This window comes from Aotus nancymaae, unplaced genomic scaffold, assembly GCF_030222135.1.
Source record: "Aotus nancymaae isolate 86718 unplaced genomic scaffold, 86718_ANA_hifiasm-v0.15.2.pri h1tg000040l, whole genome shotgun sequence".
NCBI lineage: Eukaryota > Metazoa > Chordata > Mammalia > Primates > Aotidae > Aotus > Aotus nancymaae.
Window position 1 is genome coordinate 94,843,952 of NW_026988454.1, and position 17,669 is coordinate 94,861,620.

A 17,669-nucleotide genomic window follows, 5' to 3' on the forward strand; every position below is an offset into this window, starting at 1 on the left:
AAGTACTAAGAATTTCTGGAATGTGGAATTGCACAGCACTGATAAAGTTTGCTTTGTTCCCCTATGTGACTTGACCCATTGAGAAAACTGGTTCCCTAGGAAGTTTTAATAGTTCAAAGTCCTTAGTTAATAAAGAAAAAGGCCACAACATAATTCAGCTTGTTTTCACCTGCTGACTCAAAGATTAACTTTTTTAACCTTAATGGAATAGAGTTACCTTTGCTTTGAAAAAGTAATTTATGGAGTTCTTCATATTTGTTAGTTTCAGTAAACATGATGCTTTTTGTGTGGATTTTATTTTTGTTTCAGGTTCGGTATCACAACTACTAAGACTTATGCAATTTAAGAACCTTATGGCAACTTCATTTAAAAACAAATCTCAGGGAAAGGCACACCCACTTTTCTGTATCAACTTAATCTTTCACTAGACTCAGAATGGTTTTGAATTACTTCAGGAAAGTAGTGACTGATAGAGCTTAACCTTCAGTTTTCCTCATTTATTTTCATAAGAGAATGGGAGTGGAATTCAAAACATTCAAATTTGGAGTTAATGTGCGTCACTGTTGTGAGTGATAGGTTCTGTGTTTTTCCAGTGGGAAACTTTGATCCACAAACTGATATACGCCTGTGTTATACCTCATTATTCTTTTCTGTTTTTCTCCTGATTGTTGCTTACTCCTTCAAAAATCAGCTGACTGTACAAGTCCTCTCTGGGAGCAGACTTTTAAGCAAAAGAGATCTATGAAAGCAGCACGTAAGTCTTTTTTTTTTTTTTCTTTTTTTTTTTTCTGTCAGAGTTATAACTTTCCAAGTAGACCTTTTATATTTTCACTGGTAGTCTAAGTTCACTTGACTGCAGTATTTAATGTTAAATCTACAGTTTATGCTGTTAAGATAATTTAGTTTCTGTGTTTGGTCACTTTTGCATGTTGAAGTCATATTAAGTAACCTGGCCACTTGCCTATTTACTTCTTGTGGCTAACAATAATGGAGGAAACCATTTACGTATGTTGTCTTAGAATATCACAACATCTTTATAGAAATTAGAAACTTGGTTGATGAATAATAGACATTCATGAGCCTTCTTGTTGGTTTTGAATTTGAAACATTTTCTAGAGTATTGCTGTTTGAATGAACCTTCAGTAATTTAGAGAATTGTTTTCTGCACATCTTATAAACACTAGCTGGGATTACCGCACAGAAAGCTAAAGAAGGTATATTGCTGTTGACAGTGAGCAACTGTAAACATCCTCGACTGGAAGCTGTGAAGCCATAGATGGGCTTTCAGTCGGATGTTTGCAGCTGCCTACTGCCTCGGACTTCAAGGGACTACTTTAGGAGCACTATCTTATTTATTAAAACTGAATACCTTGCTATCTCTTAGATACATTTTTACAAAGCTTGGATTAAGATGTTATAAATTAAATTACTTTAAAACCATTAAAAACATTTTTAGAGGGCTTCAGCAGGGCATTGAGTTCTATACATCTGTATATGTATAGAATTTGCAATATCAAAAATAAAGTATTCATGAGAGAAGTGAGGAAATGTTATAGTATTTTTATTATTTTTTAAAAGTGTAGTAGGGCAGTATTTCACAAATTTATGAAGTGATTTGTCTTGTCCTTCCCTGTCTGCAGTTTCAAAATAGGTGTTTTTTAGAGCCATTCACACACACACACACAAAATCCATTAATGAAATCAAAATTATTTGGGGCAAAAAGAAAGTAAGATGAAGAGTTAGTTCACTTTCACATTACTTGGATTAAACCCGTTTTATTTCCTTATAGGCTTAGTCTTTAATAAAGTAGCAGCTCTCAATTCAATAAAGTATCTAAAATAAACAACTGTTAATTCAACTGACTCTTATTTGAAAAACTTATTCTTGTTTCAGATGATTAGAATAGTATTTTAGGAATCTGTGGATACTATTTCCATTTGGTTGGACTTTTAGCTTTATATAATAACTCATGTCTCTTAAAAATAATAAATGCATCAAATTCTATCCTAAATACATGAAGACAATTTTAAGATTTGGAATCCTGTAGTGGAGTTCTGTGAAGGACATAATTTTTAATTTGCCTTTTTTGTAAATGCATATTTTTCTTATGGCAGATTTGTTTAATATCATACACTTAAATAGAAATATCTTGTTTACTAAAACTGAATACCTTGCTATCTCTTTGATATATTTATACAAATGTATACATTTTTACATAAATTTGATACATTTATGCAGATGTATACATTTGTATACGTTTATTTTGTATACATTTGTATAAATAGAATTATTTACATTTATAATAGAGATAGATTAAGTATACACTTAAATAGAAATTAGACACTTTAAAAAGATATGAAAGTGACGTCTTTTGTTCTCTAAACACAGTATTTTGTAATGTATAATGTTTTCATTGATGTAAAAGAGCTTCTTTTCCCTGTTTAATACCCATTGGTGATGATAATAAAGAAGTGATACTAAAACAGTATGATCATACCACTATTTGAAATATTAGGCATTTATTCTAATACCTGAGATGGAGAGAAGTATGTGTTAGAAATGTCTTTAAGTTTCCCTCATACATAAAGCTATCAAGTGAAAAATTCAATTAGTCCTGCTGGGCCATGGGAGGGTCATCAAATGCCACTGAAGAGGGGGCCTTTTCCAGGCCCTGGGTCTGGAACTGAGAATGTGACCTGTTTTAACTGGTAAACTGAGAACACCTAGAGCAAATAACTCAGCTGTTTTTCTGGGAGCACCCAACTGTATTTCCTGGGTAAATGACTATATGACTATAGGTTTGGAGAAATGGTTAAACTTTTCCTAAATCTTTAATCTTTACTTTCTTTACTTTCTCTTCCTGTTTTTATATCTTCTCTCTTACCTTACTGCCCTCTAAATTTTCTATTTTCCACTTGTATCTGGTCATTTTCTTCATGTAAATAATTAGTTATGGGAACTTTTTAATTTGTAAAAATTACAACATTTTAAAATATTTTTAAATCAACAAATACAAACCTCCATAAGCCATTCTGGGTAGTTTTGAAATTAATACCTAGTATTTGTTATGTTTTGTGCCCCACATTTCCACAGTAATGTGTGAAATACTATTTCAAAATAAGGTCAAGAGTCCAGGTGCAGTGGCTCACCACTGTAATCCCAGCATTTTGGGAGGTGGGTGGATCACTAGAAGTCAGGAGTTCGAGACCAACCTGGCCAACATGGTAAAACCCTGTCTCCACTAAAAATACAAAAATTAGCTGGCCTTGGTGGTAGGTGCCTGTAATCCCAGCTACTTGGGTGGCTGAAGCACGAGCATTGCTTGAACCTGGGAGGCAGAGGTTTCGGTGAGCTGAGATGGTCTCCAGCCTAGACGACAGAGTGAGACCACTGTCTCAAAATAAATATATAAAGATAAATAACATCAACTTTGTGTTATTTATAATTGAAATAAGATCTGGATGCAATTTTTTATTTTACAAAAAAAACAACTTCTGGAGTTTACAGTATTATATTTCTACCACTACGTGGACAAAGTTACCATGCATACGCTTAGGTAAGATAAACTAATATTTAACATAAATTAGAAACCCTTACTAATTGCTCTCATGTGGTTTTTTTCTCAATTTTTAAAATTTCATACATCAGCATAATAAAATATCTGTAAACTAAAGCATAAAATTCTTAAAATGGATTGTATTAGGTCATTTACTGAAAATAAAACACTGTCAAAATGTGTGTTAGTTAAATGTAATGTGAGTGTTGCTGTACAGTTAGTAATGTTTAAAAAATAGCACCACACTGAGTAATCATCAGAACTATTATACATTTAGTTTTTATTCATGATTTGCCAAAACTAAAATTGGCACATGCTTGAAGGGGAGATTTCTAAAGGAAGTCAAAAGCTTCTAAAAGTGTCAGTGGTGATTCATTTAAGTGATACTTATTTTTCCTGACCTTGAACTCTGATTTGAACTTGTACTCCATTTTACAATGATGCTATCTATAAATATTACACATGTATGACGGCTTTCCTTTACTACAAAATAACTAAAACCAGACCTGAGGACTGTGGAGTCAAGGGAAATGCATTTGAATGCAGTACTGCATCAGAATTAGTACCTAGAGCTGAGAAACCCCTTTCTATCCAGATTCCTGTCAGAATTGCTCTGTTTTCTTTCACTAAACATTCAGTTAAATATTGCCATTCAAGGGGAAAACAATCTTTCCTGACTGGTATCAAGTTTTGGTAGCTTAATAACACTAATTCAAAGTTTTTTCTGTATCAGAAGAGTAACAGGAAGTTAATTGTTTAATTTTGGAAACGCCTTACTGAAATTTTAAAGGTGGTTCTTAATGAACCATCTTAACAGTCTCACTAAAATAATATAGAAGACTTTCTTCATGTGGTTCTATATCAGAAAAAGTATTCTGTATAGATATGGAAGATATATTTGTTAGTGTATACTGTAGTTGTTTGTGTGCACTAGCAAACAAATACAGAACTAAGCTGTTAAATCATTTGAGATTGAGGGTTTTTATGATTATTATTTTTCCTCCTCATTTTTACACCTCCTAATGTCAAAAAACCCATAAATAAAATGCAAAAAAGTATCCTCTGAATGTGTTTATTATTATAAATAATAGTCAATGAATCAAATATTCTTTAATAGACTTCTATTGTAATGCACAGAGAAGTATTTCTCACTAATGTACTCTTCTAAAATCTCAATGTGAATGTGGTGGGCAAGTTAATGTTGCCAAGCAAGTGATGCTAAATCTGCCTTTCCTAATTTGTATACTTCATTATTATATAACCTTAATAATGCAGTACTTTCAGGGTAGAGGCTTTTTGATGCAAATTAAAACAAAGTAGGTTGGGGATTCATTTAGCACAAACACTAAATGTGAACTTACTGTCCCCACAGATTTCAGTGCCCTGAATGGTTAGAGAAATTAATGAAGGAGCTCCATCGGGTGCCTTCACAACTCTTAGTAATATGAGAATCTTTCCACAGCTCTCATTTCAAAAATGAAAACATGAGATTTCAGGATGCAAAATAACTTATTGGAAAGTGTGTTAGAAATTACAAAATATTATACAGTATGATAATATATCATCAGGTTGTTTTTAGTGTGTTTCCTTGTAAAACCTACCATTTCTGAATTTTGGAATTTGGTATTTTTTTAGTAAACTCTTGAAAAGATCAAATGCTTATACCAATAACCTGTCAATGAAGGAAAATTTATGTAAAAGCTAAAGAAATGCATGTAGTTACATATATAAATAAATATCTCAATGCCATAAAATAGTAGCATTTGCAGTCATAATTCCTATAGTCAGTAGAAATATATTTATTCTTAAGATGTATGATGTTAGCGCAATAAAAACATTGTTGCCCTAGTTAAATGAAGATTTATTTGCACTGAGCCATAGCCATGCAGAAATGAATCAGAGAATTGGTAAAATTTGCAAATTCAAACATTCAACTTTGAGTGTTCATGTTTTGTGCATAATAGATCTAAGTGCATATCAAATAAGTGATTTTGCTAAATTCATTACTCTTTAATCATGTTAGATTAAAATTATCTTTAGAATTACAATCTTTAAACTATGGAATCCCCATCTAGAAAATTTAATTTTCAAACATTTGTTCTTTTTTATGTGCTTTCAGTGGCTTTCTTGGCCATATCAGCTCTATAGTTGTCTTTCTCCAATTCTCATTCTACTCTTGTACCCCAGTGAATCTATAGTTGGCTTAAAATAAATTTAGATAGTCAGATACTGAGTAAGAAATTAGGAAATCCACATATTGTTAATTCATAAAAACAATAATGTTCATTGAAATAATTATCTATTTAAAAATTCAGGTTGTTGGTACCCATGTAATTCTTATTGAATATGTGTGATATGCCAATAGTTAATTAAAACTACTTTCATTCAGTTTACCACTTGAGACAACAGTAAGACTAGTGCTAGAGAAGGTAGGGTTATGTTTAGAGTTAGAAAACAAGCTTGCAGTGGCTTGTAAGAGCAGTCCCATCCCCTGAATCTCAGGATGTGGTAGCTCACTTTTGCTGAAGAAAATTTTAAGTCCTAGGATGACTAACACTTTTCTACCACTGTTGATTTTCTACATTAGACAAAAATAAGAGAATACCAATGAAGACAGGACTATTTTTTTTTCTTATGAATAATGATTAGTCTGTATCTTAGTTTAAGATATTACTTTAGGGCTAATGTGTGTAAGTGCTGCCCTCTTGTAGCACTTCTTCTAAAGAGGTCTTTGTGATCTGATTTATGCCCCACCTATTGCTGTCCCTCAGCTTTCTAAGCTCCAGCCACACTGACCACTGACTCAGTTGTTCAGACAACCTTGTTCTATTCCTTCATGTCTCAAAAGCTTTGCCTCATCTCTTCCCTCTGCATAGATTGAATGCTCTTATTATATTCACCTCTACCCCCAAACACATACACCCATGCATGCGCATACACACATATGCACATTCATACTTTAGGTCTCAATCTAATTGTCATTTTCTTAGGGGAAGAATTCCCTCATTCCTTGTCTTCATGCTATGGGCTCCTTCTTTGTCCTGAGACAGAAGTCATGAGGAGGAGCCCACCAGTGCAATTTTGGGGGAGAAACATTCCAGGCAGAGGGAACAGCAAGGGCAAATGACCAGAAGTGTCAGATCAAGTAAAAATTATGAAGTGTTCTGGTACAAAATCAGAGAAACAGAGTCAGAGGTAAGCAAAGGCCAGGTAATGTAAGGTCTTGTCAGTCACAGTGACAAGTTCGAAATTTACTAGTAGGCATTAGACTAGTATTTCTTATTATGAAATAGTCTTTAAATTTTTAATTTAGTTTAATTAAATAATAGGACCTCTATCATTGTGACTGACCCTACCAGAATGTTAGTAACATTTAAAAAATAAAAAGGTCTCCAGCCTGGGCAACAGAGTGAGACCGTCTTTCAAAAATAAATAAATAAAAAGGTGAACAACCACTTACTTCAATAAATATTGAATGCCTGTTTGTATAAAGAATGGTGAATGTTAGGTACTGAAAGATGCAAAGTTGAAAAAACCTTGATTCCTGTGGTGCAAATATTCCTGTGGTGCACATAAGAGTGCAAATATGATGGTATGTGGAACACAGCCCCAACATTACCTAAAATCAGCTACCCCTCTCTGAAAAGGTTCCACAGGAAATACATGCTAAGGAGAGGAAAAGAAAACAGAATAACATCTTATTACTAAATAGGACATCTGCTCCAATCCCACTATAGAATGCTAATGAGCCACACTGGAATTATTTATTTCACGCTCCTGTAACCTAAAGCCCTATATTGGGCAGTTCTTTTTATGGCACATGTTGGAGAAGAGAAGATGGAAGAGAAGTAAAAGTTGGTACCTGTTCCAGAACACACTTTCCTGCTTACTTTTGGGAGGAGGAACGTCCCCATGGAAGTCTGTGCAGATGGCATAACTACCATATCTATGTGTCCTTGAACCTTTAGCTCAGCTCACTGGCCAAAAAAAAGTCTGTAAACCTGACCCATCACAGCAGTACTCCTCAATGTGTGTGTGTGGGATGCGGATGAAGAGTTGGGAAGGGGTAGGAAGAGGGAGGAGGGCAAGGAAGAGTACTAATATGCACCGTACTCCCTCTGGATGCCAATACCTACCTTTAAGCAATTTTCCTTCAGGTGGAATAAAGGATGTATGTGTGAAATCAGTAGTAATGGTGCATGACGTCCTTAGTAGTACTAGTAATAATGAAATTCTGAATGGCATTTTATGAGTGTGTGTTATATGCCAGGAACTATTCTAGGTGCTTTACTTGTGTGTGTCATAATTTAATCCTCACAATAGCTCTGTGAGGTAGGTGCTTTCATAACTTTACATGTGAGGTAACTAAGGTATAGAAAGGCTAAGTGACTTGCTCAAGGTTACTCAGTAAGTGGTAGAGAAGGTAAAGTAAAGAAAAAGGTGCTGAAGATCACAAAAGAAAGAACACTAAGCTAGAAAAGTTGTGGAAGGCATTTAAGCTGTACTTTCCTCAAGTTGAAAACAGGAAGAAGTACTAAGTATGTTTGGAGAGAAATGTTTGAGTGCAGGGAGGGTATGTGCCACAGAGATTGCCTATGCTGGCTAGATTGCTGCCTGATAGGCCCCTCAGCAGGTAACAGCAAGCCTGGAAGCAATTCAGTCAGAAACTGCTGGGAGACTGTGGAGGTTTTGAAAATGTTGTATAAAAATATCTCTGTAAGCTTATGGCAAGCTACACTTTTAAATAGCGTTGAATTATAGGTTAAAGTTATTATGCAGACATGTTTTGCTTCCCTTGAAAGCTGGAAAGCAAGGGACAGCTCTCACTGCATCTGTAAATAGGCTGCTGTCTGTTTTTCTTTCTTTTTGTGGTTGTAAAGAATCATTCATGCCAGCGTAATGAGCTTCAGCAGCTGTTAAATGAAATTATATATTCTGTTCAACTAGGGACTTCTAATGCTGCCATTGTCTCCTGGCCTTCCTGATATCTTCGCTAGTACTGAGATACTTCTGAATCACAATGGCCGGAGTTCTTAGTCCAGGAGATTCTGAGGTTTGGGTCAGACTGGACCTGCAGAGTAAGAAGCTATTTTGACAAAGGTAGCCATAAAGGGATGTTATTTTTCTATATCACAGCTGTCCTCTTCAGCAAGTATTATGAGGAATGGTAGATAGGAACTATTCCTAATTTTCTAAAAAGGGTTTTTAAAACAAAATCATTTTTTATCAAGTTATAAACAGCATAACTTTTTGTCTTCCAAGTAGAGAACTTCACCAAACTCATAGACAATTGAGGCTGAGGGCATTAAGTGAGACTTGGCTTTTCTCTTCCTTCATGATGTTTCTTTGTTCCACATCTGTCATTCTTGGAGCTTCCTGGTCAGCTCTTGTAATACAAGTTTGAAGATTTTTAAATCTCAATCTATTGCTCTAAATTCAGACTTGAACATTTAATCTTTTAAAACTATTTCTTTGTGTTGATTGTTTTCCTCTAGTGCACTCTAAAAAATGTCAGCTCCCCATGCGCCACCAAGAAATCCCTCCTCATTCTGGTGCCACCAGGCTGCACTCTGGGTATCTGGTGTGCAGGAAGGTGACCTCTCCTGGGCTGTGCTCTGTGGGATCTGCCCCTTTCAATGGTGGTGGGTGGGATTATATCAAGGCACTTTTTGGTGGAAAGGAAGTAACTCCTGATTGGGACTAACTGCACAAGTCTCATTGCCTAGGAGTTATGAAACTCTGTGCTTTGTTATGCACAGAATGCCCCTCTCTCCAAATACCTAATTCTCTGTCCTCCTCCATTGAAATAGATTTTTCCACAGACATTTCTGCCATGTATTAACAAAAGGAAAAAAAAATATTTGCTAGGCATTATTTGAATATGCGCCAATTAAAAAAAGAGGTCTGTGGCTTTGGGGTTACCGTACATAACTACTAAAAGGCAAATCCTGTTGAAGTGTTAATTTAACCAATTAAATTATATTAAAGGGTCTAAACATAAGGGAACCAGAGAATAAGCACAGGAAACAGGTATCTGTATGAGTAGATGTGTACAGATATAAATTCAGTTTCATATACTTTCTATTTCCTTACATCCCTGATTTCTATATGGACCTTTCGTAGATGGCTAGTTTGTTACTTATAAATTTGAGCTGTTTGCACAGTAGATGTTACATTAATCTAATTGTGTTATTCTAATTATCAGTTACATCTATATGCCTTTAAAACTATAGCAATATATATATGCTCTTATAATCTCTTCACTTTTATATCTGACCTTTGAAGGAGAAATTAATTTCGATGAACAGTGATAAGAAAAATATCCTTGAAGACTAAAACACTGCAATAAAAAGAGAAAACAATGAGAAGTTTCCATGTCTTGGTGTCTGTTTATATTACTAAGGAGATGGTTAAAAATATCATTTGGAGACTATCTTATATTCTATAACTAGAGCATAACTATCTGCTGACACATAGGCCACTTCTGAAATATTGCTTAATAACACATTTTCAAATACCCTGATGCCATCTCAGGCAAATTAATCTCTGAACTAACAAGAGTCTTTTCTGTGCTGCACAGATCTTCTCAGAGATATGAAATAAATGGTATGTATTCAAGGACTGCTGCAATAATAGTATTTATGTAGCTTGGCTAGAAACATTTGCTCTCTTAACAGTGGGCATTTAAGATGAAGACTGTCCCTGGCATTGTGCAGCACAGTAGGAACATTGGCCTGCTGACTAAACAAATATGATTGCCAAAGTGAATTATTAAATTCCAACTGGCCTCACTTGCTAGAGAATTTCACTCCTTTTTCTCCCACACAGCCTCCTACTTTTTATTAAAGGAACAGTTTTCAACTCTTGCAAATAATTGCAGTATTTTCCTAGTCATTACTACAGCAGTTTCCCACTGTTTATATTTTAAAACTAGCACTTGGATGAGTCCCGTTGAAGCAGAACAAATAACTGTGTGTACATCTGTGTAAATATTTATCGAAAAATTGCTTTATTAAAAGTCCCAGTGAACTTTTGTTCTAACTGCTGTATCTTGTATCACTTCTGAGACAATCACATCATCAAGCTACTGTTACTTTACAAAATGGGTGACTTCATTTCAGTATTTCCTTCAGAGGACTTATTTGGGAAACTCCCTTCCAATAGAGGAAGTGGCTTGATGAGGGCTGGTGTTCTCATTCCAGATCCTTCACGTCTCTGAAAAGCTGCATCCTTTGTAGAAAATAGATCTGTATGTGTGCCAAAGTATAACCCTGATGTTCATCAGGGCAGTGGGAGGAGTTATATATTCCTTGTCTGTTTGAGCAGTAATCCTCCCATTTGGCAGGAGTTTGAGAGGAAGTATTTAACAATGGGATTTTATAAAATTCAATGTAGTAAAGACGTTTTATATTTGAATGGATCTAAGGAAGTTTTCTTTTTCTTCCTCTGATAAGTGGAGGGTGTTTAAGGGTAATGGTGTCTGTGAATTTGTTGGGAGGATTTGACTGTTTTATTGGACCTTGTGGAACAATTAGTTTTCATTTTATCATTTCCATGAAAGGTAGTCCTCAGAAGAAAAAAAATGTGGTTTCTTAACGTCATACCACGCTTAAATGTTTTGCTTATGGGGAATTAGTGAGGAAGTAAGTCTCATGAATGTTGAAAACTGTGATTTTAGTCAACAAGCATTGCTCTTTTAATGTCTCCAGCCATGCCGGAAACTGTGAAGTTGAAGTTATTTTCTTTCATACATGCATTGTAAGACCTGGTATTTTAAAAAGCTTTAAATATAAGTAGCTTTATCTTGAAAATAAAAATTATACAAAGTAGGGGAAAAGATGTTCTTATCATCATCCCTTGCTTCCAGCCACATGATGTCTCCAGTGAAGCTGCTGATGACACAAATTTCCCTAAGTCTGGCACACCCAGATAGTGTCAAAGGGTTGGTTAGCAGTTTCTGCAGAAAGTTAGAGGGCATCTGAGGAACACAGGTAAATCCCTTTTCTCCAATAACTAATAGGTTTATAGGTCTAGAATAAAAGAATGGTTTAGGTCTTCATTAGCCAGTGACCCAGGCCACCATAACACAGAGCAAAGTTTGAAGCATTTGAGTGTCTGCTAGGAAACATAAGAAGGAAAAAAACAATACCACCAGTGTACTTTTATTATACACTTTATTTAGACTATATTAATTTCTAGTCTTCAAAACAGTAACTTTAAGGAGATTTACTTGGTATGGGATCATCGTATAACCTCTTTCTCTTGGTAGAACCATTAAATTACTTGGTCCACATCCTTATCATTTAGCAGTTCCACCAATTGGTCACACAGACAATGTTTGGATATCTTCTGAGTCATATCATTACTGACATCATATTTTACATATAGAAAATCCATTCACTTGATGTTTTTTGAACTCTTACCCACATAAATATATGGCAAATAACAATGCAGCCTCTTATTTCAAGGAGTTGACAAATGAAAAGAAGATAAAAATGGAGGCAGTGATTGCATGAGAGAACCTGTGGTAGAGGTGCTGTTGAGAGTTTTAGAAGGTGTGGATAGAGAAGGCCTTTTGAGCTTAGTGTGAAAATCAGTTCAAAAAGAAAGATCTGAACATACTGAAACATAGCAGATCCTGGACAAATGTATCAATGGAGCAGACAACCCAGAAAGCTAAAGAGCATGTGCAGAGGGTAGAAGCAAGGAGAGTGGAGCCTGCTCAAGAAGAGCTCCTGATGGAACATGCTGCCCGAGTCAGTGTGAGAAGACAACCACGGACAGAATCTGTGACCATGGGAGAATGGGACATCTAAAGGTGGGCAGAAAAAATGCTGCAAAGAGGCATAAAGGAGGGTAGCTCAAGGGAGCCTCTAGAGGAGGAGGAAGAGGAAAATGATGCTGGAAATATGAAGAGAGAAGACCACAGTACCAGCAGTTGTGAAGACCAAGAAATGAGCCTGCAACAGAAGGAGAGGTGTCTTTCCTATAAAGAAGAAAGGATGGGTGGACATTAGAATAGATTTGATCTGGGAAGCAGTAATACAGAGGTCAGAACATACTTCATGAAGTAGGAAGTGAGGTAGGTCACACCTGAAGGGGATGAAAATAGGGAAGAAGTGGAGGTTTGGAAAAACTGATGCAAGCATTTAATAAAAATAAAAACATGCTGGCTCTGGAAGAGACTGTGCTTCACTGAAGGCCAACTGAGATTAAAGGCCACAAATTTGGGGTGGCATGCTTCCACTTGGTGACATGATTTTTTTCTAGCATTAAAAGTTCAAACATAGGTGCATATAAGGGAAAATATTGTGCACTGGAGACCCCATCTGAAATGGAAATGTGCCATTGTTGGTTATGTAGCATACCATAGCTGTAAAGAATAACATGATGCTGGTATTTTGGTAAAGTATACAAATTATACATCCACCTTATCTAGAAGCAGCAGCAGCTCTTCCCTCCTCTGCTGTCCCCACTACATCCTCCCATCAGCATTCCAAAGTCTTTGTTGTGCCATGACTTCAGAGTACTCAAAGCCCACAAATCTGGCTTGGCTCTATAGTTTGTTATGGATCTCATCTCTCTGGCCTATTACGCTCATTTCCTTCTTAGGTGTTACAGATTGGGCTGTACGCCTCAGTGCTTAACTATGTACAGTAGTGTCTGATTTATTTGACTCTATTCAGGAATGAGCTAATCCCCACAATTAAATTTTCCAGATACATGAATTATATTTCATTTAAAACTAAACTAACCAAACCAAAAAGACAATTTCTGAAATGTATTGCTATTACTTCTCTAAAGAGAGTAATGGACGTTATTTATAGCAGATTCTTGATGACATAGGGCCATGGTTCCAAACATCAGTTAATGGACTACACCTGTGAGGTATAATGAACCCTCTGGTTTTTGTTTTCATTTTTTTGGGGGGCTGGGGGTCGGCTTGGGCTTTGGGAATTCTGAAGGCTCATTGCCTTGATAGTTGAGGCTGTCAAATCATGTCTTTTATTACATTGCTTTGTACTTGCTAATCTTCCTATGACTAAATAGTACCTTAAAAGCCAGGATTATGCCTGGTACTTCTCTACCCCTCACTTTTCTATTGGTGCCTAGAATAGTGCCAGTGGAAGTTCCATAAATACTTGGTTGATTTCTAAAGATAGTACAATTCTCTTAATGTTGGCTAAAACCATAGTAGCTTTTTTTTTTTCTTTTTTTTTTTTGGCAGACATCAGTGTTAATCTGGTTGGGCTTAGTGTCAGAACTTCGTTTTTCACATGAATTTCTGTTTTGCCCCAATTGGTGCTTTTTTGGCCTATTACCTGAATTGAAGTAGGTATTCACATTTATCCCTAAGACTTCACAAGAGCTGCCACTGTCACCTTTCCCTCCATAGGAAAATTCATAGAAATGCTGCCTAATTAAGTGAGTTTTAGCTTATTGTCCTGATCTGTCTTAGGTTTTTTGGGGTTCTTGATTCACTCTTACAAAATAATTACTACCTTCTTTATTGTCAAATTTGGAAAACCTTATTTTCCTCTAGTTTAAGATGTTAATAAAAATTAAAATGTTGCATAGAAAATGTCCAAACAAGGACAGAGCTGTAAAGGTTAATTCTTAACACTCTTCTCATCAGATCAGCAGTTGCCTTTTTGTTGTTGTAGTTGTTGTTGTTGTTGTTATTGTTGTCATTGTTGAGATGGAGTCTCGCTCTGTTGCCCAGGTTGGAGTGCACTGGCGTGATCTCAGCTCACTGCAACCTCCACCTCCTGGGTTGAGGCAATTCTCCTGCCTCACCTTCCCAAATAGCTGGGATTATACACACGTGCCACCATGCCCAGCTAATTTTTTGTATATTTTTAGTAGAGATGAGCTTTCACCATGCTGGCCAGACTGGTTTCAAACTCCTGACCTTGTGATCCACCTGCCTCAGCCTCCCAAAGTGCTGGGATTATAAGCATGAGCCACCATGCCTGGCCCATCAGTTCCTTTACAGCACATTTGTTCAGCAGTTGTGAAATCTCCCTAACTGTATTCAGATTTAGACTAAATTTCTCCACATAGACGTCTTGAGAGACTTAGTCATATAGACTTTGCCTAATACATTTCCTCCGTCTGCCATCTAGTAATCAGATAAAAAGAGGAGGAAATAAAAATTAACACTCAGTTGAATAAATACCCACCCACCTTCTCTCCAAGGTCCTTCTCAGAAAAGATAAAAGATAAAAGATAATTGCTGATCCAAGACAGAGGATTTCAGACATTTATAATAATAAATATTTATTAAATTGTTACTCTGAACCAGACCCTATGCTGAGAGTTTAGGATATAGTTAGTTGTGAACTAGTTAGATATTGCCCCAGAAATGTCCATTATTGCCTGGATCTCAGAGAGGCTGAAGGGTGGGGTGAGAATGTAAAGCAGCTAATTATGAGTAAGTCGTAGACAGACCGGAGCTGGGAAATAGCATGTGCAGAAGTGGAAACTTTTCAAGCTTCTGAGATTGTAAAATCAAATTCAATATTGAGGTCTAGATGGATTGGGAAACTGGTTGAACTATGTAACAAATAATCCCTAAGAAACTGAAGTTTGGAGCATCTTGTTTCCTAAAACATTTAGTACTAATAGACTTTTCAGGCCAATAATTCAAGCACATACTAGCGAGAGCTTCTTTCACATAACTGGTTAACATGCTATAAAAATGGCACTGTCATCTGAAGTAAATGTCTTTTAACTTAGAACTGCCATGTAAGAATTTTTACTGTTTTGCCACCAAGGGAAGAGGAAGTCCAGGAGAACTATGAGTCAATTTTTTCCTTTTTGTTTTTTTCTACATTGCCTAAGTTTAATATTCTTTTAGAGTTTTCAAAGAATTGCTTATGCAACACTTATCTCTCTCCCACTGTTTATAAAGAAGGAGAAATTAATCATTTTCGGGAAGTCCTTTATTTAGGTGCGTACTACACCTGGGCTGACTATTATACTGATTTCTAAGTTAATTGTATCCTATGCACCGATCTAAAAGGACTGTGGGTGAAGAAACAAGATCATCAGCCCAAGACCCTACTTAACCCTAACTGGGTTCCTTTTCCCATTTTCCAGTGCAGTTTATCCCTGTGTCTAAAGTTGAGTTGCCCCACTAGGAAAGACTGTGAGAGAGGAATATTTAATCATCCCTTGGAGCTTGCTCCCTGCAGGAGCCTACTTCTAGGTACTCAGCTTCCTTTCCACTCTCTAGGGATCCTGTAGACCACAGTGTTTGTGCTCAAACGCAGACACTACATGTGAGGAAAAAAGTTTCCTTTTCTCCACTGACAGATTCTTCCTCTTTTTCTTTATATAATTTCCTGCTGGTCTCTTTAATCCCCAGGCTTCTTTCAAACTCCTGTTTCTCTGTATAGTAGCTTCCTGTACAAATGTATGTCACACTTATATGTGGAAACTTGCCTAAATAAAATTAGGCAGGAATATGATGCCAGATATACACATATGACTCACTCCGCCCCCCGGTTTCATCTAGCTTGCTGGTCAAAAACCACTTTAGTAAGAAAGGCCTTACCTGACCACCACCTCCATCTAAAATGGCTCTCCTTCAAACTGATCATTTAGCCTGCTGCTGCTGTTCTTGCCGCAGTTGACTCCTTGAATGCCAGGGTATCAGGGACTCACTGCTGAGTCTCTATAGCTGAAAGCAGTGCTGGTGCATTGTAAACCCTTAAAATCTTTTACACAAAAAAGAACCTATTACATTTTGTCAGTTAAGAAACTTGAGGTTAATCTTAATGACAGAGTTGCTATTATCACCACCATCTCTGTTTTAAAGTTGAGTATACTAAAATTCATAGCCTGCCCAAGGTCACACAAGTAGTAAGTGGAGCCAAGATTCAAACTCAGATCTCCTGACTCCATTCCTATGACCTTATAAACTGTCTCAAAACAAAAGGATAAAATAATATAAATATTTATTGATATGTCTTTGTAGAGAAAGCATAATGAGCATAAAGGGGAATGTGTTAAACTTTATCACAGGCAACCCTTTTGGAATGTGTCAACTTTCAGAACGAATAAGGCCAGAATATCAAGTATAAATGAAGCCTGTAGTTAACCGAAAGTTGCATATCAATCAGGCACTCCAGTTTCTTTCTTCAAACTCCAAATATCCACTGAGTAAGATGAAGAAATAGCTAATTTGATTTTACTTTTCATTTTTTTGACCCAATTCTTAGGCAACTACTCACTCCTCAAGATTTAACTAGTGTTGCTTTATTTTCATCCCTCTGGGGAGACAGAAGAGATGGTGGGGAAACACCTCTGAAGTTTGTAAGTTCTGCTGCTTTCAGCCCCACAGATGTCTGTTACTGCACGCTTGGGCCCTGGTGATTAAGCAACTAGATTTGGAACCAGTCAGGCTTTTGTTTAGACATTTTTAACTTTTTCTTACTGTCCTTGCAAACTCCTCAGCCTTCAGACTGGTTGAAAAGTAAATGTACAATTCTTCCATAAATTTTCAAGTAATAGGATGTCAGCTTTTTCTCAAAGATTTTTTTGCTTGGGAGGAGATAGACTAGACTGGATTAGAAGTCTTGATTTTGCAAAGGTAACGAAAGTCATGTTCTTTTATAAGACTTTTCATCATAACTTTATTTTATTCAATGAAAGCAAAATTTCAATTTTAATATAATGGAAGAAATAAAGATCTGTGATTAATCTGTGCAGATAAACATAATTAGAAAGACTTAAAGATTAAATATTGAAACAAACTACCAAAATATCTTAATACTAATTTGTAAAAATATCAGCACATTTTTCTTCTTTGCTTAATTCTACTGGGTCCTGGTTTTCATCAAACATTGTCATGTTAGTATACAATAGCCAAAAAAAAAAAAAAAAAAAAAAAAACTGCACAAGGAAACCACCCTTAGTGCTGCTGAACAGAAATCATTTTCAGAAGTTGTATTAGAATATAAGGAGTCCTTTATTCATGTTTCCCTGAATATAATCAGCTACCTGAGAAACTTTGACATTCTTGTTCCTATTTTAAAAGCAAAGTCAGTTATTCTGTGGCAAGCCAACATCTTTTGTTTGAACTACCTAAAAAGAGCATTACCTCAA

The 17,669-nt window shown here is 36.0% G+C and overlaps 1 long non-coding RNA gene across 1 annotated transcript in view; it reads left to right on the plus strand.

Annotated features, from left to right (window-relative positions):
• LOC105730558 (uncharacterized) overlaps positions 1 to 17,669 on the plus strand; it is a 111,971-nt gene that overhangs the window by 12,466 nt on the left and 81,836 nt on the right. Inside the window, exon 2 of the long non-coding RNA XR_001110505.3 lies at positions 692 to 754. This is a non-coding gene — a long non-coding RNA (uncharacterized LOC105730558). The remainder of the gene's footprint in view (positions 1 to 691; positions 755 to 17,669) is intronic.